At 30.5% G+C, this 23810-nt stretch overlaps 1 protein-coding gene and 1 long non-coding RNA gene across 2 annotated transcripts in view; one reads left to right on the top strand and one right to left on the bottom strand.

Moving 5' to 3' along the window:
• Window positions 1–23810, bottom strand: part of LOC145270717 (uncharacterized) — a 289119-nt gene that overhangs the window by 5546 nt on the left and 259763 nt on the right. The window lies entirely within an intron of this gene.
• Window positions 14018–23221, top strand: LOC145270718 (uncharacterized). The gene is made up of 2 exons (XR_013865534.1): window positions 14018–14125; window positions 22002–23221. It is a non-coding gene; the product is annotated as an uncharacterized LOC145270718 (long non-coding RNA).

The following is a 23810-nucleotide window of genomic DNA, read 5'->3' as shown; positions in this document are numbered from 1 at the left end:
TATCATAGGTAACATTTGAAATGTATCCAGATTTCATAACAAATAAATGGCTATGGATCTAAAAGATAGATACACAGCTTCTTTTACTCACAGCTGAAAGAAAAAGAAAAGTTCATACAAATAACAGTAGATACAAGGTTACCTTCAATCACAACCGAAAGAAAAATAAAAGTCCATAGCAAAGAGGGAGTAACCACAATAGTAATAAATATAAAAAAAAGAACTAACAATTAAATTTACAATCCAACAATAATTAATCACACTTATTGAAAAACTGAAATAATCTCAGTTTTTTTAAACAAATTTCAAAATCCCTGGATTATACAACTTTCCAGAAGAGTCTTACCAGCTGAAATAAAATATGAAAGAAACAAGAGATATAATAATCAGATTTCATTTAAATGCTTCATACATAATTCAACTGTCCACAACCACATATTCTTGTAATACAACCTGCATGGTATATTTGTGAGAAATTCAGCAGCTGCTGTAGGATAGCTTACTAGTGAAAATATAAGCAGCAACCATCTTAGCAAATATACAAATAACGAAACAGCCAACTTTATGCCTGTCATATTGAAACCACTCGACGAGAATACAAACACTTAATTTTAAAAAATGAAAAAACAATAACTGAATGTCAAGAAGGCCAAAAACAACAAAAGCTTAATTCGTGAAATTTGGCTAAAAAAGTCGATGTTTCCAAAATGGGGGCTCGATTTACTAGAGTGTTTTATTAGAAACAGAGTACACCTTAAAAATGGTAAATACTGAATTCTTTTTTTTTATATAGTCTGGAAGATTACTGAGCATTAGACTAAGTTGAAAATAAAAATAAAAGAATTAACGATGATAATAAAAAAATATACAGTGGGAGGGTACAACTTCCATACGTGCATCGAGTATATATATACTTTAAAAAATTTAAACAAGAAAAATTTATAAAATTTTTCTTTTTCTTTAGTAAACAATAAATAAGTTGTTTTGGTCCACGTCAAGAATCTTTCCAATCCTCCAAAAAACCTTTACAATGACGACTTTTTCAGGTTTTCAGGAGTTCTGAAAACGAATATATACTTTAAAAGTGGCGCAGAGAAATAGTTTTCATGATATAAAAATTTACTTTTTCAAAAAAGGGAAAGATAACTTTTCATTATAAATTTAATGTAAAATAAACACCCACTTTATGGCCACCTAGTAAGGCGGAGATTTTTTGTTTTTGTTTTTTCTGATTTCATGTTTCAATAAAAACACAGGGACATTAAAGAACAAAAATCAATAAAAATGTTATCAATTCTGTACGTGAAAACGCATACAGAATTGGCCACCACTGATAACATAAAGAATTACGTATTGACCGTTTAGTAACCATTCGATAATAATTCGATGAAAAAATGATGAAAATAAAAAAAAAATAAACATAAAGAATTACGTATTGACCTTTTTTTGTTTGTTGTTTAAGTCAGTATTGAAAACAAAATCTGATAAATTAGTGCCCATTCGATAATAATCCGATGAAAAAAAGATAAAAATAAAAAATACAAATACGTGCGCCATGTAGTAATACTTACGTTTTTGTTTTATAATCTGCTTTCGATTAACTTTATCTGCTTTTATAAAGGACACGATTTTTAAAATGTGATTGACTTTACAAGCTCAACTTAACATTCAAGATGACGAACGGAAGAGTAAGTTCGCAGAAAACAAAATTGAAGAGGAAAAATAAAAAAAAGAAATCATTTCGAAATAGAGCCGATCTATTTGGTGAATATCACGGATAAAATTAGTATTATTTTATTTAACATTTTAATATTTACATGAGAGAGAACAGATTACAAGTTTCATCTTCATTATTTCTCTAATTCGCTTTGCGTGCAATTTAATGGCGGAAACTGATAGTTTTAAAGCCGCCTTTTCGTATTTTTATTTATTTATTTATCTATTTATTTATTTATTTTAGATTCTTGATTTTTTTTTATTGTGTTTGAAACATTTAAGCCTAAAGTTAATGTGATGCTTGTGCAGTTTACCAAACACATTAAAAATGAACATGTTGGTGAACATAGTTTTGAAAGCTTATAAGGGGTTGTATTATTACTGAGTGTCGGGCGCCATTTTAAATTTTCCAATACATCCGTAAACACTGCATGTTTTTCGAGCTGAATAAACATGTTACATTGAATAAAAACAAAAACAAACAATGTATCCAGTTTGGTAGAAAAGTAACTTATCTTACCTTTGATATCATTTATTTGTTATATATTTGTTTTTTTTGATAACTTTTTCGAGGTGCCCGGAAAACTCGTCCCGGGAAAACTCGTCTCCGGAAAACTCGTCTCCAGAAAACTCGTCCCGGGAAAACTCGTCCCGGGAAAACTCGTCTCCGGAAAACTCGTCTCCAGAAAACTCGTCTCCGGAAAACTCGTCCCGGGAAAACTCTTCTCCGGAAAACTGGTCCCCTTTCGCTAGGTAGGAAAACTGGTCCCTTATTGAATAAATGTCGATTGAAAACACATTTTATAATCATTCTTGAAGGAGATATTATTTTTTAAAATAGACTATAGCCCCCCCCCAATATTTTTTTAAAATATTTTTACTTGTTTAATGTTTTTTTTTTGTTTTTTTTTTAAATAAAATCGATTTTCTAAGTGTCCGTTTTCTACCTAACTGGCTAAGTTCTTAGTGGTTTCACTTATATTAAAGCGTTTATTATGTTCATACAAAGTTAATTACAATTTTTTTTTTGTTCTTATTTTAACGATGTTTTTTGGAGTCCTAAAAACAATAATTAAAAACAAAACCAAAAAATTAAAAAACAGGGAGCGATTCGATTTTTCGTTACTTTTTTTGTTTTGTTTTTTTAATTATGATAGTTTTTTTGTTGTTATGTTTTTGTTTTCTCTCATACCAAATGCACTCATGCGTTATTTAAAATTATAATTTTCTCAATTATCAATGTATCAATACCGATGTATTGGAAAATTCAAAATGGCGGCCGACTCTCACTTTAACACAGTAAGTTCGGGAAAAGGTGTTATAAATAATAAACTAGACAAAATACTATTAAAAAACCACCGAATATATGTCAAGTTATGTCACGGTAATATATATGGAGCAAATTTCTAACAGTATTTTCTCTAGTTTATTATTTATTACACTTTTTCCGAATTTACCGTGTTAAAGAGAGAGTCGGCCGCCATTTTAAATTTTCCAATACATCGGTAAACACTGTATGCTTTTCGAGCTGAATAAACATGTTAAATTGAATAAAAACACTAAAATTATATCCAGTGTGGTAGAAAAGTAATTTATTTTGCCTTTGATAACATTTATTTGTTATATATTTGTTTTTTGACAACTTTTTCGAATCTATGTGTACAGTAATACAAACCCGTAAATTCTTTTTATATTAATATAAAAAAAGCGGTCTCGTTTATGAACATAATAACCGCTTTAAAATAAGTGAAACCACTAAGAACTTAACCAGTTAGGTAGAAAACGGACACTTAGAAAATCGATTTTATTTTAAAAAGAAAAAAAAAACATTAAACAAGTAAAAAAAAAAAATTTTTTTTAAATATTATGGGGGTTATAGTCTATTTTAAAAAAACAATATCTCCTTCAAGAACGATCATAAAATGTGTTTTCAATCGACATTTATTCAATAAGGGACCAGTTTTCCTACCTAGCGAAAGGGGACCAGTTTTCCGGGGTTGAGTTTTCCCGGGACGAGTTTTCCTAAATTCCCTTTTCGAATCTATGTGTACAGTAATACAAACCCGCTTATAATATTTTTTAATCGATATCCGATTATTTTTTTTTTATCATGTTTTAAAGCTTAAAGTTAATCGATAATCTTGCCTGTTTACTTACCATGGGTGTAATTCAGCTCAAGGAAATAATTTACCCCGAATTCCAATTAAGACAGCAAAACATCGAACCGGAAATGTAAATACGAATCGAAACGTTTCCCCCCCCCCTCCATTTTTCTCAGTTTTTTATTAGCGAAATGAAACGCAACAGCTTTATTTGTTTTTTGTTTTTTTCGAAATTAAATTTGTTTTTGTTTTCCTTTTATTTTTTATTTTTATTTTTTTATTAGTTTTTTTGTTGTTGTTGGGGGAGGTGTCTTCTATTTAAGTAAAGGTTCCACCCTCCAAATTAAATTTGTTTTTGTTTTCCTTTTATTTTTTATTTTTATTTTTTTATTAGTTTTTTTTTTGTTGTTGGGGGGGGGGTGTCTTCTATTTAAGTAAAGGTTCCACCCTCCAAATTAAATTTGTTTTTGTTTTCCTTTTATTTTTTATTTTTATTTTTTTATTAGTTTTTTGTTGTTGTTGGGGGGGGTCTTCTATTTAAGTAAAGGTTCCACCCTCCAAATTAAATTTACTACTACTAAGGTTTTTCTGGCCGCTGAAAACGAAAACAACGTTTAAAACTTCAGGAAGCAAATAGTTTTTCAGACATGAAAAAATATCGTGTGAAAATGAGTTGGATCACTTTTGTATATTAATTTAACGTAAAATGCGCACCAACTTTTACGGCCACCTTTTCTGGGGGGGGGGTAAAGGCGGTGTTTATTTGATAATTGTGGCCAACCAACCAGCAAAAATGTGCGCACGCTTGCACTTACAACAATGACCACTTGTTATAACAAAGAATTACACTGGTTAAAAAAATTACACAGGAAAAAAAAAAAAGTTGTAATGAAAAATGTTTTCCTGATGGCGTCAGAAACTGACAAATTCAAATTTGGAAGTTAAATAAATTCATTGTAAAAATTCCCCTGAAAGATAAATATTAGTTTTCTGGGACTATTTCAAAGATAATTAGTAAACTAAAGTCTTAAGACATTGGATTTAAAAAAAAAGACATTGTACATAAAAAAGAAAAAAGAAGCTTAATTAGCCCCCCCGCCCCCATCCAAGCAAAAGTTTAATAACAGATCTAGCTTTGCACAATCAAAACAAAAGATAACGCGTCGCTCATAAGTTCTACAGAAGCCCCAAAATGTCAGAAAGTCCATTTTATTTTATAAGCAGGGCTGTGATAAGAGAATAGTCTTACCATTGTTTTGACTCTCGAGTATATATCCGACACAGTTAATCAATCGAGAACCACTTCACTCTATATAAAAACATATAAGATATTAACTGATATATACTCGAGAGTCAAACTAATGAAAATGTTTTCTTGTAACGAGTGTTCATTATGCAGGCTTAGCTAAATGAGCATCTCGTGAGAATAGCATGAAGTTTAAGATTACTGATTTTTATGAACAGAATGTCACACGTGGCTTGAAATGAATGTGAATATTTTTTGAAACCATGTAAGCGACATTTTGGGGGTAATTATTATCATTAAACCACATTAATTTTTTTTATTATATTATTTTTGTGAATATATTGAAATCTGTGCGTGTGCTCATTACATAAGAAAGCAGGAGTTCGAAATAACATCAAAACGATTAGTTGCTGTTGATATGAAAGTCACTATCTGATGAAATTTTCTTTAACATCAAATCCATGAACCTTGACAAATTAAATCATTAAATAAAAATAAATTTCGAATTTTTTTCTAAATTATAAACAGTTAAAAACTATCAAATGTATATAATATTTTTTAAAATTTCGTAAAACTTAATTTTATTAAATTAATTTTCCAGTTCTATTTTTCCGAATAATCGATAAAAATCGTATAAATGATTATCACTGTGTGAAATGGCCACAGTGACTCATTTATCTGTAGGTAGGATCTCTTCAAATCCTGCAGTGTTTTATTACTCTCTTTCTAACGCCACTCTCATAGTTTCCCATTCCCGGTAAATGCATCAACATGCTGATTCAATTCTCGATAATCCATTATGAGTCGAATTTTGTGTTTAGTCGGTTGTTCAACAGTCATGAGCGGAATTAATCCTTTGGGTCGTCCTAGACGTTCTTGTGAATATGGTATTGACCAACCGTTATCAATCTGTGCGATATAGTACCTCCGCTGCCTGCTCTAATCATGGCACATCCTAGAGCTCTTATTGCGTCAATTCCAAATAATAATTTGTATCCAAGGGGGTTTTCTTGCATCACCAGGATATCAACTTTAGCTGTGTCATCTTTTTCAGTGCAGATTGTGACAATCCCTATACCGCAACATGCTTGGAATAAGCCATTAATTGTCATGACCTCCACTTGTTGCTTCCTTCATGTCTGACAGCGATCTCCGCTAACTAGTAGACACGAGATGCCCCCAGTTCAAAGTGCTGAACATTGCACACTATTAATTTTGACACCGAGAACAGGCAATGCTGTGTTCATTGTTTGGCAAGAGGCAAGGGTGGCGACAGTATCTTGTCCTCGACTAAGTTTCCCGAACAGTTACGAGATATATGACCCAACTTATTGCAGCGAAAATATTGTAGTGTTCTGTATGTTTGTGAATAAACTTTCATTGTACAACTTTGATTACGACACTCCTCACCAAAATGGTTAGGACCCCCACATTTATAACAGATAGGGCTTTCACACATAGTGTTAGCTGAGAGGGAATCCATATTGTCTCCATAGAGTTTAGATGTTGCATGACTAGTGCCGACTGCTGCTGTAATTGGTTCTGGTTTCTTAAGAAGATTTCGCGGTTTGGCTAATGACTCGTCCGTTGTTAATCTGTCAATATGTGACGATGCTCGCAAAAGTCTACTGACATCTTCAGGTAAGCCCACCAAAGAAGGCATAGCTTAACATTTTGACGTTGACACCACTAAACGGTGCTGATAACATCTGTAAATCAGCTAAGTAAAGTCCACCGTTTCATACGGATATAGTCGCCGGGTAGTGAACTGTTGCCATGCAACAAAAGGATCTGTACCAAATGCTGTATATAAACTCTGCTTAATTTCTTCCCAGTCAGGTTCATCCTCGAGTTGCTGGTACACTGCAGGGCCCCATTCAGTTAACCTCAACGAATGACTGTTGCTGACTCCTTTATTTTGCAAAATTTGCAAATAGGCTCAGCCTTCTCAACCCATTAAACAACAGACGATATTAAAGGAATGTCGAATCTATCCATTTTTTCTTGTCACCGCATATCAAAGTCACTTGAAAATAAAATGAAAACGCCGAGATAGCTTATAAAATGAAAAGGAAAAAAGTGACAATTGTTAAAACGTCCTCTTGTTGAAACTATATAATAATATCTCCTTCAAGAACGATCATAAAATGTGTTTTCAATCGATATTTATTCAACAAGGGACCAGTTTTCCTACTTAGCGAAAGGGGACGAGTTTTCTGGAGTCGAGTTTTCCGGAGACGAGTTTTTCGGAGACGAGTTTTCCGGAGACGAGTTTTTCGGAGACGAGTTTTCCGGCCACCAAAAATAGACTGGAATGATGAAATAAATCTATTAAATTTTAGGTCGCAAACGTTGACGATTTATACGATTTTTATCGTTTTTTTTGGAAAAAAGAAGTTTGAAAATTAATTAAAATTATTAAAGTTTAAAAATTAATTAAAATTATTAAAGTTTGAAAATTAATTAAAATTATTAAAGTTTAAAAATTAATTAAAATTATTAAAGTTTGAAAATTAATTAAAATTATTAAAGTTTAAAAATTAATTAAAATTATTAAAGTTTAAAAATTAATTAAAATTATTAAAGTTTAAAAATTAATTAAAATTAAGTTTTAAGAAATAAAAAAAAAATACATTGACAGTTTTTCACTGTTTATAATTTTAAAAAATTTTCGAAATTTATTTTTTATTTAATGATTTAATTTGTCAAGGTTCATGGCTTTGGTGTTAAAGAAAATTTCATCAGATAGCGACTTTCATATCAACAAGCAACTAATCGTTTTAATGTTATTTCGAACTACTGCATTCTTGGGTCACACACATTTCAATATTTTTACAAAACCTGAAATAATTTACAAAAATTAATGTGATTTAATAATAATAATACTAAAAAAAATGTCGCTTACATGGTTTCAAAAAATATTCACATTCATTTCAGGCAACGTGTGACACTCTGTTCATAAAACTCAATAATCTTAAACTTCATGTTATTCTCACGAGATCCTCATTTAACTAAGCCTGCATAATGAACACTCGTGACAAGAAAATATTTATGCTGAAACGATTTGAATTAATATTCCTAATACGTAAATAAATGTTATTTCATCTTAATACAATGATTTCGAGTTCTTTGTCAAGTGTCGTTATTTTCCAGAGTTATTTCTATATTTTTATTTTATGCATGTGAGGATGTGCCTTGATGGAAACATTCTATTAATCGGTGATCTAGTTAAATTTACCGTTAACGGTCCTCTCCTGTGGATACTCTATTACTTTCGACTTCAAGAGATTCCTGCACCTGCAACTTCGGTCTTCAAAATTGATAGATCCCGATTATGAATGGGTGAACACGGAGTCACATCCTTACAAGTTAGTGAGAGAGAGACCACGGTCATTTCCTACAAATTGGCACCAGCTCAATTAGTCCTATGGGATCAAATGTGAAAAATTGTTATACATTTTGTACATTCATCTTAGTTTATTTTTAATCAGTTCCTATGCGTGTAACGTTTGTACAGTGGTAACGTCACCAGCTTTGAATGTTACAGTTTTGTTTTTGGTTTCGACTCTATCTGATGACACCCAAATACTTTTTTATTACTTTTGAAATCACGACTTTATTATCTCTATAATAATATATACAAAATCAGGACAAATTAAAATATCATATTTAAGCGTATTTAACGACAGAACAAAGCTGGGTGCCTCCCATCTGCTAGTTATAAATAGCGCTATGACAAGAGAATATTCTTTTCATTATTTTGACTCTTAAGTATATATCAGTTCTGCTTGGATGAGGGGGGGGGGGCTAATTAAGCTTCGTTTTGTACTAAGTCTTTTTTTTTTCTTTTACAAACAATGTATTTTTATTTTAATCCAGTATGTTAAGACTTTACTTTACTAATTATCTTTGAAATTATATCAGGGAAAACTAATATTTATCTTTCAAGGGATTTTTTACAATTAATTTATTTAACTTCTAAATTTGAATTTGTCAGTTTCTGACGTCGTCAGGAAAACATTTTTCATAACAACTTTTTTTTTCATGCATATTTTTTTAAACATTTTTTTGTTATAACTAGTGGTCATTGTTGTAAACGAAAGCGCGCGCATTTTTGCTGGCTGGTTGGTCACAATTACCAAATAAACCCCCCCTTTACCCCCCCCAAAAAAAGGTGGCCGTTAAGTGGGTGCTCATTTTACGTTAAATTAATATAGAAAAGTAATTTTAAATTTGAGGGTGAAATCGTTACTTAAATAGAAGCCCCCCCCCCAAAAAAAAAACTAATAAAAATAAAATAAAAATAAAAATAAAAGGAAAACAAAAACACATTTCATTTCGATAAAAAAAAAAGAAAAAAGAGATAAAAACAAATAAAGCTGTTTCGTTTCATTTCATTAATAAAAACTGAGAAAAATGGGGGGGGAACGAAACGTTTCGATTCATATTTACATTTCCTGTTCGATGTTTTGCTGTCTTTAGGGACTGCCAAACGATTGTAAAGATAGGACCGATCTTTCCGTGACGTCAGATTTGAGTGTACTATAGGAACTATGGAAAAGCAAAAGCGACTTAATGATTTTTTAAAATTTTGTTTATCTTCTTCAAACTACAATTAATAATTAATCTTTGTTATAATTTTGTTAGGTTTTAAGATTTACACAGTTTAACGATTAATAATATTATAAACATTTGTATATTTAATATGAAATACGGTTTTACTGAATGTTCATTTGGTTACCTACGGGGTTCCCTATTTTGTTCGGTAAAAAGAGACAGAAAATATGAGGGGTGGCTACAAAATGCTTAATATTGTGCAAGAATATTTTTAAATTGGTTTTAATCTGGCGATAAAATAGCTGACAAGAGTCATGTTTATATTAAAACTTAATATTTTAAAAAGAATTTAACACAATTAATTAAAAATCTATGTTGTACCGGAACATTTTGAAATAATGGAATTTTAATCGTTTTAATCTTTTAAAAATTAATTAATGTTTACGAAGTTTTTTTTCTTGGCAATTCAACTGATTATAGTATATATTAATTTAAAAAAACGCTATTTAAAAAAACATTATAATATTAAGTTTACATCAATTTTTTAATTTCAACTTCAAGGTAAATTTTTGTTCAATATGTGAATTTAAATTTTTAAAAGATAAATATTTTTTACTTATTTGAACTCTTATGTTTCATAATAAATAGAAATTTCGGTAGATTTTAATTTATTTTGTTCGAATTTCGAAAAAATAAATATAGGGGGGGGTGGGGAGTTTCGAAAAAATAAATATGGGGGGGGGAGAACACGCACTAAAAAATATTTCCCCTCGTATATTTTACGAAAACTGCATTTTATATGTAATTTCATTCTAAAATGGATAAGTATCGAAAATTTCACGAAAATCTGACGATTAGTTGATTTTTGCTAGATTTATTAAATGTGGGTATGTTTTAACGTTCAGAATGTCTACTGCATGACAACATGCGCTAATAATTTATAATATAGTTACATCGTGTTACATATAGGGTGGGGGTAATTCTGTGGTGACTTTTGGCAGTCCCTAGCTATCTTAATTGGACTTCGGGGTAAATTATTTCCTTGAGCTGAATTACACCCATGGTAAGTAATCAGTCAAGATTATCGATTAACTTTAAGCTTTAATTTTTAAAACATGATAAAAAAAATAATAATCGGAAATCGATTAAAAAATATAATAAACTTTCAAGACTATGTTCACTAAGGTCTGCCAAATGATTGTGAAGAATGGACCGCATGTTTCCGTGACGTCAGATTTGTGTTAAGTATACAAACTATGAAAAAGCAGAAACGACTTAATGATTTTTTAAAACCTTTATCTTATTCAAACTTGTGCCAGTTGACACGGTTAAGATTCGGATTAAAAATTGTTATGAAAATAAATACAATTTAGGCGCGCAGTAGGATTATGATTATGTTGGCGCGTGAAAAATAAAAAATAACTCCCACGCAAATTCCGGCGTGGCCTTATATATTAAATCGACTCAAAACGAGCAGACGTACTACAGAGCACCCCACGTGATGTTTCCGTCCAATGGGATTTCTCCAAGGACATTTTTCTAAACTTTTCTTCTTAAGCTCACTGGGAGCCGGTCCAAATAGTATTTAAGCACACACAAACATCAAATCTCTCTCTGAACTGCATTCTCATTCAGACGTTCCACGCATGTTACTATCACTCTTCCATTTTCACCGCTCCGCTAGCAGTATCAGAATTTTTGTAGGAATTTTTGACACCCCTAACACGAAACTGCGAATACAATATAAAAATCTCGTAATTTCTCTGTTAAAAGTGGGTTATTTATTTTCTTTATGGATTATACTTCCAAAATAAACTATTACAGTTGTTTTAAAAGTAATAAAAATATTTTTATTTTTTTTTAAAACAGTAATGAATTTTCCGAACTCAATATTTTTCAATTTTTAAACTCAATATTTTTAAATTTTAAAAATCTATCAAAATTTTTCTATTGATTCTATTTTTACGATATTTTCAGGGTCAATGTGAAATTTTATGTTCTTTCCAATAAACCGAATATAATATTTTAGACAAACGTTTTTTTTAAATTCACGCCCCCCCATTTTCACGCCCCCCCATTTTCACGCCCCCCCATTTTCACGCCCCCCCCCCATTTTGAAATGTCTATTAAAAAGTAAATAATTAATTTATGTTTAATAGGTTTATATATCACAAATTGAAGAGAAAAGGTCAATAAATAATATATTCAAATTTAAAACAAAAAAAAAAATCAGTTTTTTAGAAATTTACCTGTAAAGTCCGAAGTTTAAAACCTTATTTTATAAGAACACATTTTTTCTTTTTGTCTTTTTTTTTTTTTTTTAATGAAACCTTGGTCCTTGCTCCTTTAATTGAAAAAAAAATTAGGGCTTGAATTACATTTTTCGAGGAGTTATAAGCTTAGAAAGATAGGGGGTCGAATAATTTACGCCTCTCATTTTGAAATGTCTATTAAAAAGTAAATAATTAATTTATGTTTAATAGGTTTATATATCACAAATTGAAGAGAAAAGGTCAATAAATAATATATTCAAATTTAAAAAAAAAAAAAAATCAGTTTTTTAGAAATTTACCTGTAAAGTCCGAAGTTTAAAACCTTTAAAAAAAAAAAAAAACACATTGTTTTGTTTTGTTTTTTTTTTAAATAAAACCTTGGTCCTTACTCCTTTAATTGAAAAAAAAAATTAGGGCTTGAATTACATTTTTCGAGGAGTTATAAGCTTGGAAAGATGGGGTGGAATTATTCACTATTTTCACGAAATTTCTGACACTGCTACCGCACCGCGCGCTTCATACAATTTCACAGACGAACATTACCTATTGCCTCTCTTAACATGTTTTAACATATGAACAGTTCAACAAAAAAAGACATTCTCCTTTTTTTATACGAACACTCAAAAGAACTTCTGCACTCATTATAAAGAGAATTATATTTTATTTGTTAATGGTTGGTTTCTGTGAATAAACCTCCGTTTGTTTTGCATGTAAGTCTTCTTTTTATTTTTATTTATTTGTGGAGGAAGTTAGTTCCTAAAAAGGCCTGACGACCCCCACAAACTGCAATTAATAATAAATCTTTGTTATGATTTTGTTAGGTTTTAAGATTTTCACAGGTCAATGATCAATAATATTATAAACATTTGTATATTTAATATGAAATACGGTGTTACTGAATGTTCATTTGGTTACATACGGGGTTCCATATTTTGTTCTGTAAAAAGACACATAGAAAATATGAGGCGGGGCCTAAAAAATGTTTAATATTTGTGAAATAATATTGTCAAATTGTTTTTAATCTGGCGATAAAATAGCTGACAAGAGCCATGTTTATATTAAAACTTAATATTTAAAAAAAATATTTAAACACAATTAATTAAAAATCTATGTTGTAACGAACATTTTGAAATAATGGAATTTTAATCGTTTTAATCTTTTAAAAATTAATTTTTAAGAAATTTCTTTTGATTGGTAAGTCAACTGATTATAGTATATATTTTAAAGCGCCAATTGTGTAAACGCGATTTTCGTCTCGCAATTTCATTATTTTCGTACGATTAAATTAAAAAAATATTGCTAGTTTATTTTGCCCTTCTTCTATAAAATGGTACAAAAGTTATATTGATAATATTACTTTAAAATAAAGTTACGTCGTTTCCAAGATGGCGGGGGGGGGAACTAATTCTTTGGTGACATTTGGTAACCCCCCCCCCCGTACGTGCAACGACTAAGAAAATTAACACGAAAAAGAAATCTATAAATAAAATATGATAAACTATTGTTCACCATATCTTCATTTTTAATGTGTTTGTTAAACTGCACAAGCATCAGATTAATTTTAGGCTTAAATGTTTCAAACACAATAACAACAACAACAACAACAACAACAAAAAACAGGAATCTAAAATAAATAAATAAATAAATAAAAATACGAAAAGGCGGCTTTAAAAACTATCAATTTCCACCATTAAATTGCACGGGAAACGAATTAAAGAATTAATAAAGATGAAACTTGTAATCTGTTCGCTCTCATGTAAATATTAAAATGTTAAATAAAATAATACCAATTTTATCTGTGATATTCACCAGATTAACTTTATGCTTTATTGTTTCAAACACAATTTTTAAAAAAATCAGCAATCTATGAATAAATAAATAAAAATACGAAAAGGCGGCTTTCAAAACTATCAGTTTCCGCCTTTAAGTTGCACATGCAACGAATTATAAAATTAATAAAGATGAAACTTGTAATCTGTCATCTCTGATGTAAATATTAAAATGTTAAATAAAATAATACTAATTTTATCCGTGATATTCACCAAATAGATCGGCTCTATTTCGAAATGATTTCTTTTTTTATTTTTCCTCTTCAATTTTGTTTTCTGCGAACTTACTCTTCCGTTCGTCATCTTGAATGTTACTTGAACTTTTACAGTTAATCACATTTGAAAAATCGTTCTTTTATAAAAGCAGATAAAGTTAACTGAAAGCAGATTATAAAACAAAACGTAAGTATTACTACATGGCGCACGTATGTTTATTTTTTTATTTTCATCTTTTTTTCATCGGATTATTATCGAATGATCACTAGTCTACTAAACGGCCAATACGTAATTCTTTGTTATCAGTGGTGGCCAATTCTGTATGCGTTTTCATGTACAGAATTGATAACATTTTTATTGATTTTTGTTTTTTTAATGTCCCTGTGTCTTTATTGAAACATTAAATGAGAAAAAAACAAACAAAAACAAAAAAATGTCAGCTTTGCGCTTTATTAGGTGGCCATGGTGGGTGCTCATTTTACATTAAATTTATAATGAAAAGTGATCCCCCACTCTTTAAAAAATAATTTTGTTATATCATGAAAACTATTTCTCTGCGCCACTTTTAAAGTATATATTCGTTTTCAGAACTCATGCAAACCTTAAAAAGTCGTCATTGTAAATATTTTTTTGAGGATTGGAAAGATTCTTGACGTGGACCAAAACAACTTATTTATTGTTTACTGAAGGAAAAGGAAAATTTTCTTTAAATTTTTTTTTAAAATTTAAATGTTTTTCACTGATTCATATGTTGAAATAAAAAAAAAAAATGCTCGATGCACGCATATGGAAGCAATACCCCTCCCACTGTATATTTTTTATTGTCATCTTTTTTTTTTCAATTTATTTGGAACTGCAGTTATAAAATTTTCTGTTCGTTTGTTTAAAGAATGCTGATAATTAAAGAAACTTATGTTGCATTTTAAGTTTCTCAAAAACACATTCAACAAACCTTACAAATAACTGATTAAATTAAAAAAAAAATAATCATGATTTTTAAACAAATTACAATATTACGATTCTGAATTTTTTTAGAGGATGAGGAATGATTCTTTGTATTATTTAGATTATTAAGACTACTGTTTTCATCTTTTTTTCATCGAATTATTATCGAATGGTCAGTAATCTATCAGATTTTGTTTTCAATACTGACTTAAACATAAAAAAGTAAAAACGGCCAATACGTAATTCTTTATGCTATCAGTGGTGACCAATTCTGCATGCGTTTTCACGTACAGAATTGATAACATTTTTCTTGATTTTTGTTTTTAATGTCCCTGTGTCTTTATTGAAACATGAAATCAGGAAAAAAAATACCCGCCTTACTAGGTGGCCATAAAGTGAGTGTTCATTTTACATTTAATTTATAATGAAAAGTAATCCCCCACTTTTTTAAAAAGTAATTTTTTTTATATCATGAAAACTATTTCTCTGCGCCACGTTTAAAGTATATATTCGTTTTCAGAACTCCTGAAAACCTTAATAAGTCGTCATTGTAAAGATTTTTTTGAGGATTGGAAAGATTCTTGACGTGGACCAAAACAACTTATTTATTGTTTACTGAAGAAAAAGGAAAAATTTATAAATTTTTTTAAAAATTTAAATGTTTTTCACTGATTAATATGTTTAAATTAAAAAAAAAAATGCTCGATGCACGCATATGGAAGCAATACCCTCCCACTGTATATTTTTTTTATTGTCATCTTTTTTTTTCAACGAAGTCTAATGCTCAGTAATCTACCAGATTATATATAAAAAGAATTCAATATTTACCATTTTTAAGGTGTGCTCTTTTTCTAATACAACATTCTAGTAAATTGAACCCCCATTTTGGAAACATCGACTTTTTTAACCAAATTTCATGAATTAAGCTTTTTTTTAGCCTTCTTGACATTCAGCTATCGTTTTCTCCCTATTTTAAATTAAGTGTTTGTATTCTCGTCCAGTGGTTTCAGTATGAAGGATCAATGTATTAGAAACTGTGTACACATGTAAGTATATCAAAGAGTTTCCTGTTAATTTATTTGGAACTGCAGTTATAAAATTTTCTGTTCATTTGTTTAAAGAATGCTGATAATTAAAGAAACTTATGTTGTATTTTAAGTTTCTCAAAAACACATTCAACAAACCTTACAAATAACTGATTAAATTAAAAAAAAAATAATCATGATTTTTAAACAAATTACAATATTACGATTCTGTTCTCATCTTGAGTGTTATTTATTGTGCAAACATTGTAAAAATAACGCTTAAGTCAATAGTCCAAATAATCACAACATTTTTTTCTTTCTTTACATGTGGAAAAATTGTTTTTGTTTTTCCTTGCAATAATGGAAATTCTATATTTACGTACCAGATTGTGATAGTAGACTTTAACTTTAATTCCGTTTTGAAAAGTGATGACGACATAAAATTATATTATTTTTTTATTTTGTTGAACATTAACTGTGATAGATGAAAAGTCAACCATGATTCTTCTAGGTGTTGGTGTGTGTTTGCATGTCAACATATATACATATATAACATAACACCACGTCATCGCTAGATAGGTAATTATATAGGCAGATAGATACAGAGATAATTAGATAAACAGATAATTTTCTGCTTCTGCCTTGTTATTCTCTAACAGACAGCCACTTGTGCAATACAGACTCACTATTTCTATGCAAATGAAATGGGTGAATAAAAACGTTTGTGAAAGAAACAGGAGAACAAGTTGGATAAAGACATATAATATATTGTGTATCGAATTTATCCGAGAAATTGTTAGCTAGCATGTGTGTGTACTTCAAAGAGTTGTTAGTGTAACAAAAAATAAAAGAAAGAAAAGCTAAAATGGCAAAATTGTTGATGGTCAATTGTGCAATGCAGACTGTCGCCATTTCTATGCCAATGAAACAAGGAAATTAGTTAGTAGAAACCCCATTCAGTGTGCTGTCAGTACCAAGAATGGGAAAGGTTTAATGAATGGAGCTAGAAAGGAAGAATTGCCATTGATTAACTTGTTTTTATTTTGTTTGTGTAATCACTTATGAAGGCCCAGAGACCATTCGAGTATAAAGATTAAGGGTGTACAGTAGTCAATTGGACAATATAGTAATCGTTAGTAATGGAAATTCGGTAAATTTGTTAAGAAGTGGAACAGCTCATCAAGAACTTGTTTATGTTGGACTTGAAGACAACCATATTGTAGTAAGCTGGAAAGCAGAAAAACGGAAGATAATTCCACAGGTATGCAGCTCTAATGGAATCTACGCTTAGGTATAGGCACAGATAAAGTGTGGGTGTGAATTATTGATAGTGTTTTCAGCTAAATGAGTGTTTCTTGTGAAAGTTTTGCTAAGGAAGACCATAGATTGAATCTCAGTCAAACACTTTCCATGAAAATAATGATAAAGCAGAGACAAACTCGTAAAGTGTTTCAAAGAGTTTGCTAGCATGTGTGTGTGTGCTTCAAAGAGTTGTTTGTGTAAGAAAAAATAAATGAAAGAAAAGCTAAAATGACAAAACTGTTGGTTTTATTGTTGATGGTCAATTATGCAATGCAGACTCTGGAAAGGTTTAACCGTTTTATGAATGTTATCATGTGCTCAGCTTGCGAGAGAAATGGCCTTTTATTTGGTAAGCCAGAATGGAAATTGACTGCTAGCATCAATCAGCACAGCTTAAAAACCAAAAATTTTAAATCTCAAGTTGTGAGGTGTCGGTGCTACTGTTATAGAAATAATAGTTTCCGCATAGCCTTGAGGTGCTGCTTTTGGGTCATGGCTCAGTAATAGAGTAACTACCACAGTCACTGTGATCTTGGTTTCGAATCTCACTGATCATTTATAGAGATGAGAGTATTTAATGTGGCTCTTACACTCAGTGTTATTACATTTCCAAAACTCAGACCCACACATTGTCTGGTACCAGCGCAGACAGAAAAAAAAGAAGGACATTACTTAATTTAAGCTGCTAGTACCCTGACTTTTGATCTAATTTGGAGAAATATTTTGCTGACCTGAGCAAGGCTAGTATATCGTCAATGACCAGTAATGCTCAGGCATACTTCTTTGTGACTTTATTTAAAGCCCGAAAATATACACAAAATCTTTTCTATTAACACTAATGTCTCAGTGACACTTGTCAGCATCATTTCGTTTATTCTCTAAGTTGACCAACTTTTATTGTTTTAGTGGTTTACAATAAGGGCGTCTCAGTATAGGTTCATGCCTTTTAGTATTGATATGCTTCTCCAGCGTATTGGTTCTGTCCAAGAAAAATCTCTATTCTACTTCAACAACATATCAACTTCAAACTTGAGTTCTTGAGGTATTTTTATTCCCTTCAATTTTTTCTATTTCGTTCATATTCGATAAAGTTACCAGTCACACTACACTTAGTTATTTTGCAGCTCCTTCTCAAGTATATATGCAGATACTAGTGTTTTAATGTAATTCTCATTGCTAACGGAACTATTGATGAAATATGGGCATAATCTTCCAGAGTGATATACTCGTCAAATATTCTTATTGCTCCCAATTCAAAATACATCCTAATCCATTCTTCTTAAGTTGCGGTTTAGTATAACACTTGCATTGAGATTCTCTGTAAAAGAGAAGCCCTAATCTTAATCGAACGAGCCCTTCTACAATTAATGGGGACCCATTAGCTGTTTGTATAGTTAGGTCTCTCTCTAAGTGCTTTAAAAAATATTACCGAAACCTCTGCTCCCCTATCCACCAGCTCTATAATTCTTTCCCTTAATTCTTATTGAAAAGGAATTTGATGTGCCCATTTTACCAACTATGTGCATCAATGCTCTTGTTCCGTTTATAAGACATCACAGGAATGGAGTGCCCCGTTTCCTTGGATATGCTTCCTGCAGAATCTCTCTATATGGCCAAGCTCGCCACAATAACTAATATTTAATTATCTACCTGCCTCTTTACTTCTCTAGTTTTATGAACTAGTCCCTTATTCTCTGATTGGTTTATTTATTTTACGTCTGTCTCCGTATTTTGGGGACTGGATGGACCCATAGTCTCAACTAGAATCCAGTGTCTTGTGTGACAAACCTCCATCATTGTTTAACACGAATTGTCCGAATAAGCTCCTTGTGGTTAGTAGAACAATTTGACATTTTCCTCATCCACTGCTCCGGTCACCCTGAAATACCACTAGACATCATCAACCCACCTCGTTTAACCAATTCCCCTCTTATCTATCTTGTTACTGACTCCACTGCTTTTTTCAATAGTAAAGTCAATCCCCGCACAAAATTTCAAAATAGATGATGCTCCATTATAACAATAGTAATAACAATAATAGTATAATAATATTATTATAACAATAGTAATAAAAATATTAGTATAATAATATTATTATAACAATAGTAATAACAATAATAGTATAATAATATTATAACAATAGCAATAACAATAATAGTATAATAATATTATAACAATAGCAATAATAATAATAGTATAATAATATTATTATAACAATAGCAATAACAATAATAGTATAATAATATTATTATAACAATAGTAATAACAATAATAGTATAATAATATTATAACAATAGTAAAAACAATAATAGTATAATAATATTATTATAACAATTGTAAAATGCTACTGACGAGAGAACAAGATAATACAATGCAAAATCAATTTTTTGAACAACACGAAAGAGAAAAATAATGAGCTTAAAAAATTTATATATGTATATATATATTTATATATATTTTTTAGCAAAAATACGAGGGTAAATTTTGACAGTCTTACTCCATCTTTCAGTGCGTTTGGTACCTGATGTCATGCCTATGTGTGCACATTCAACACGTGACACGAACTAAACTCTTGTCTCCTTTATTTTCCAAATCATGTCATGTCACATGGGGTTAACATCATTAAAAACTCTAACATAACACTCTACATATCTTTAAATATGTAGTCAAATCGCTCCTGAATACTGCCATTATGTTATATGGATAACAGTTCGTATATCCTATACAAAGGATTGGCAGAAAATATTGAAAGAATCTGTAATCTATAAAACGTCAGGTTAGGGTAAGAGTTAGTATTCAAGAGTGGTTCAACTTTTCAGAAACGGTTGTGTTAAGTGGTTTATGGAAAAATCATGACAAAGAAATTCCATATAAATGTGGAAAAGTATACAATTGTGAGCTATGTTACTCACATACAGTAAGGTAGGAAAAATATTGGAAGGATTGAAAAACAGTTATGGCGGAATATATATGGATGTAAAAGGCAAACCATCTACTATTATGGTATGAAGTAAAAATTATAAATGGAGAACAACCATAAAGAGTAATCTGGCTTAAGGAAACCGTATATATTCTGGGTGATGATCAATTACTACACCTAATATAGTATTTAACACAACATGGGAACTATTAATTATGAATAATATATTAATAAGTAGTAAAATATTTCTATACATCCGTATATATGGTGATGTCAAAAAGAAAATCCGCACTTGTGTTTTTTCAAAAACTGCAAATTTAAGCTAAATTGCATGTAACTGTTTAAACAGCCTCACACCTCATTTGATTCATCTTTTATTCCTCTACAATTTTACTTGTTGATATTTGACTTTTAATTGAAATATCGTAGTGTTCATATCAATTTAAACAAAAAAAAAATCGAGAAGGCAAAAACTCTACAGCAAAAAAAATGAGTTTTAAACTAGTTTAAAATATTCACCTTTTAGGTAACCAATCTCTAATCGTAATTGTTGTCGTTCCAGGTTATACAATGTAACATTTAGTCCATGAGCTTCAACTTTCTCTTTGTGATCTCCACCTTTCTGGGTTATCTGATAAATTAATCGGTATTAATCCAATGTGCACAGTTGCAAGGTGGTAGAGGTTCAGTTTTGGTGTGAGCGGTATTAGTGCCAATGGTCCAGTCTCTATATTTCGCTTTCAAGGTCGAATTCGCCAAATTACATTAATATGTTGACTGCGCATTTTCTACACATAAAGAGAATGATATTCCATGTTTGGATTGGCAAAATCTCCAGACCTCAATCCTATCGAAACCATGGCATTACATCAAGCAACAGCAACACAATGATGAAACTTTAAATCTGGAAAAACTTTGGACAAAAATGGAAGAGAAGTGACATGCCCTTTCACTATAGTATTGCCACAGACTAATTCAAATAAACCCAAAAAAATGAAGACTGTCAAATTGCAAGAGGACTATGCTATTAAATATTAACTATTTCATTGTGTTACTGTTGTATTTGTGTTGCATTAATGTTCTGCAGTTACATTTAAATAACAATTTTCAATTGCACCTAGTTTCTTTTTAACTTCCTGATCAGAAGTTGTTTTTTTAAATTTACGTGAACACTAGATTATGTCAATTAAAAGTCAGATATGAACAGGGAAAATTATAGAGGAAAAAAGGTGAATTAAATAATAAATATGTTAATTGTTATATTTAATTTCGAAAAGGTTTGTAGTTTTGAGGAAAAGTTACTTTTTTAATGTCAGTATATATATATATATATATATATATATATATATATATATATATATATATATATATATATGTGTGTGTGTGATAAAAAATAGTGTAAACACTATATATATATATATATATATATATATACATGTGTGTGTGTGTGCGTGTGTGTAGGAAAAATAGTGATAACAAAATAGTTCCTAAAATTTATACTAGGATTTTCTACAAGGACCCATGGTGATAATGTTAGAGTACTTGGTAAAAATCAGTTGTAAGTTAAATACTCGTGAATGTTGACATTGCTAATGCAACGAGATGAGAACAGTATTCTGAAGAATGAAATAATATGACTAATCAATTTTCTAATTTATAAAATGGGGAAATGTAAAAATTTTAGTTTAATATTTGACGGTAGAAATAAGTTAATTTGTTAACTGATCAATATTGCATAAAACTACACTCATTTTATTTTGAATTTAATTAATAGCAAATGTTGCGGATATTTATAATGTAAATAAACGTAATAAATTAAATTTTACTGTATAAATTTTAATTTTTTTTCAAATTTATTGTATATTCCCAGAATTTGCAACAATGAAAACAAGTTCAGTAATGGATGAGAAGAACCTTTCTTCATTGGTGATTTTTTAAAATTTGAAAATAATTCTAAATTCCTTCATAGAAAGTATATAAATTTGAAACTCATCAGCTTATTATCATACACTCAATCCAATATACTTTTTGTGGAATCAGATGCAATCAAACATGGAAGACAAACCACATTCCTGTGAAGTATGTGGTTCTTCTTTTGCGTGGAAATCATATTTGTTGAGTCATTTGAAAACACATACGGGAGAGAAACCACATTCTTGCGAAGTATGTGGTTCTTCTTTTGCACGGAAGTCATATTTGTTGAGTCATTTGAAAACACATACGGGAGAGAAACCACATTCCTGTGAAGTATGTAGTTCTTCTTTTGCATGGAAGTCAAATTTGTTGAATCATATGAAAACACATACTGGAGAGAAACCACATTCTTGTGAAGTATGTGGCTCTTCTTTTGCACAGAAGTCAAATTTGTTGGATCATATGAAAACACATACTGGAGAGAAATCACATTCTTGTGAAGTATGTGGCTCTTCTTTTGCACGGAAGTCAAGTTTGTTGGATCATATGAAAACACATACAGGAGAGAAATCACATTCTTGTGAAGTATGTGGTTCTTCTTTTGCACGGAGGTCATCTTTGTTGAATCATATGAAAATACATAAAGGAGAGAAACCACATTCTTGTGAAGTATGTGGTTCTTCCTTTGCACGGACGTCATCTTTGTTGAATCATTTGAAAATACATACAGGAGAGAAACCACATTCTTGCAAAATATGTGGTTCTTCTTTTGCATGGATATCAAGTTTGTTGAGTCATTTGAAAACACATACGGGAGAGAAACCACATTCTTGCGAAATATGTGGTTCTTCTTTTGCATGGAAGTCAAATTTGTTGGATCATATGAAAACACATACAGGAGAGAAACCACATTCTTGTGAAGTATGTGGTTCTTCTTTTGCATGGAAGTCAAGTTTGTTGAGGCATATGAAAACACATACTGGAGAGAAATCACATTCTTGTTAAGTATGTAGTTCTTCTTTTGCACTAATGTCAAATCTGTTGTGTCATCTGAAAACTCATATGGGAGAGAAACCACATTCTTGTGAAGTATGTGGTTCTATTTTAACACAGAATGAGAAAATGCCAACTCTAGTTGGATTAAGCGTCTCTAATGATGCTGGCCTTTACAGAAAAGAGAGGGAGAAAATAACAAAATACCCAGAACTTATGTAGAAATAGAAATGGGAATCTTAAGGAAGTATCAATCATACGAGTCCTTATAGGAGGAACCTGGCTAATGAAAAGAATGCCAAACACGATCTGGCGAATATACCAGGTGAACCAAGTGAAAGAGAAATACGAACAATAGCACTTAAAGCGGCACTTAGAATGTATAAAAGATCTCTGGGTTGGAGTAGCTAAACTTATCTCATGGGATAATTTCTGGTATATGCTAGAATGCCCCATCCCGAGCGAAAACAAAGTGATAAGAAAATGAAAAAAAGAGATAAACCACATTCTTGTTAAGTATGTGGTTCGTTTGCACAGAAATCGAATTGGTTGCATCATATAAAAACACATACGGGAGACTAACTACATTTTTTGTTATGTGCTTCTTTTGAACAGAAGTCAGATGCATTGCATCAGATCTTAATACATTCAGGAAACAATATCTGATGATCTTTCAATATCCATACAACAAAATGGTATACCAGCATCACGAAACAAGAGCCATGTATGCTTCGGAAATACCTACAGGAAATGGGCAAAACAACAGCTTGAC

Source organism: Euprymna scolopes, chromosome 46 (genome assembly GCF_053919585.1).
Source record: "Euprymna scolopes isolate OS-2025 chromosome 46, ASM5391958v1, whole genome shotgun sequence".
NCBI classification, from domain to species: domain Eukaryota; kingdom Metazoa; phylum Mollusca; class Cephalopoda; order Sepiida; family Sepiolidae; genus Euprymna; species Euprymna scolopes.
Note: the sequence above shows the minus strand (reverse complement) of the source record. Positions and strands in the feature narration are given on the sequence as shown.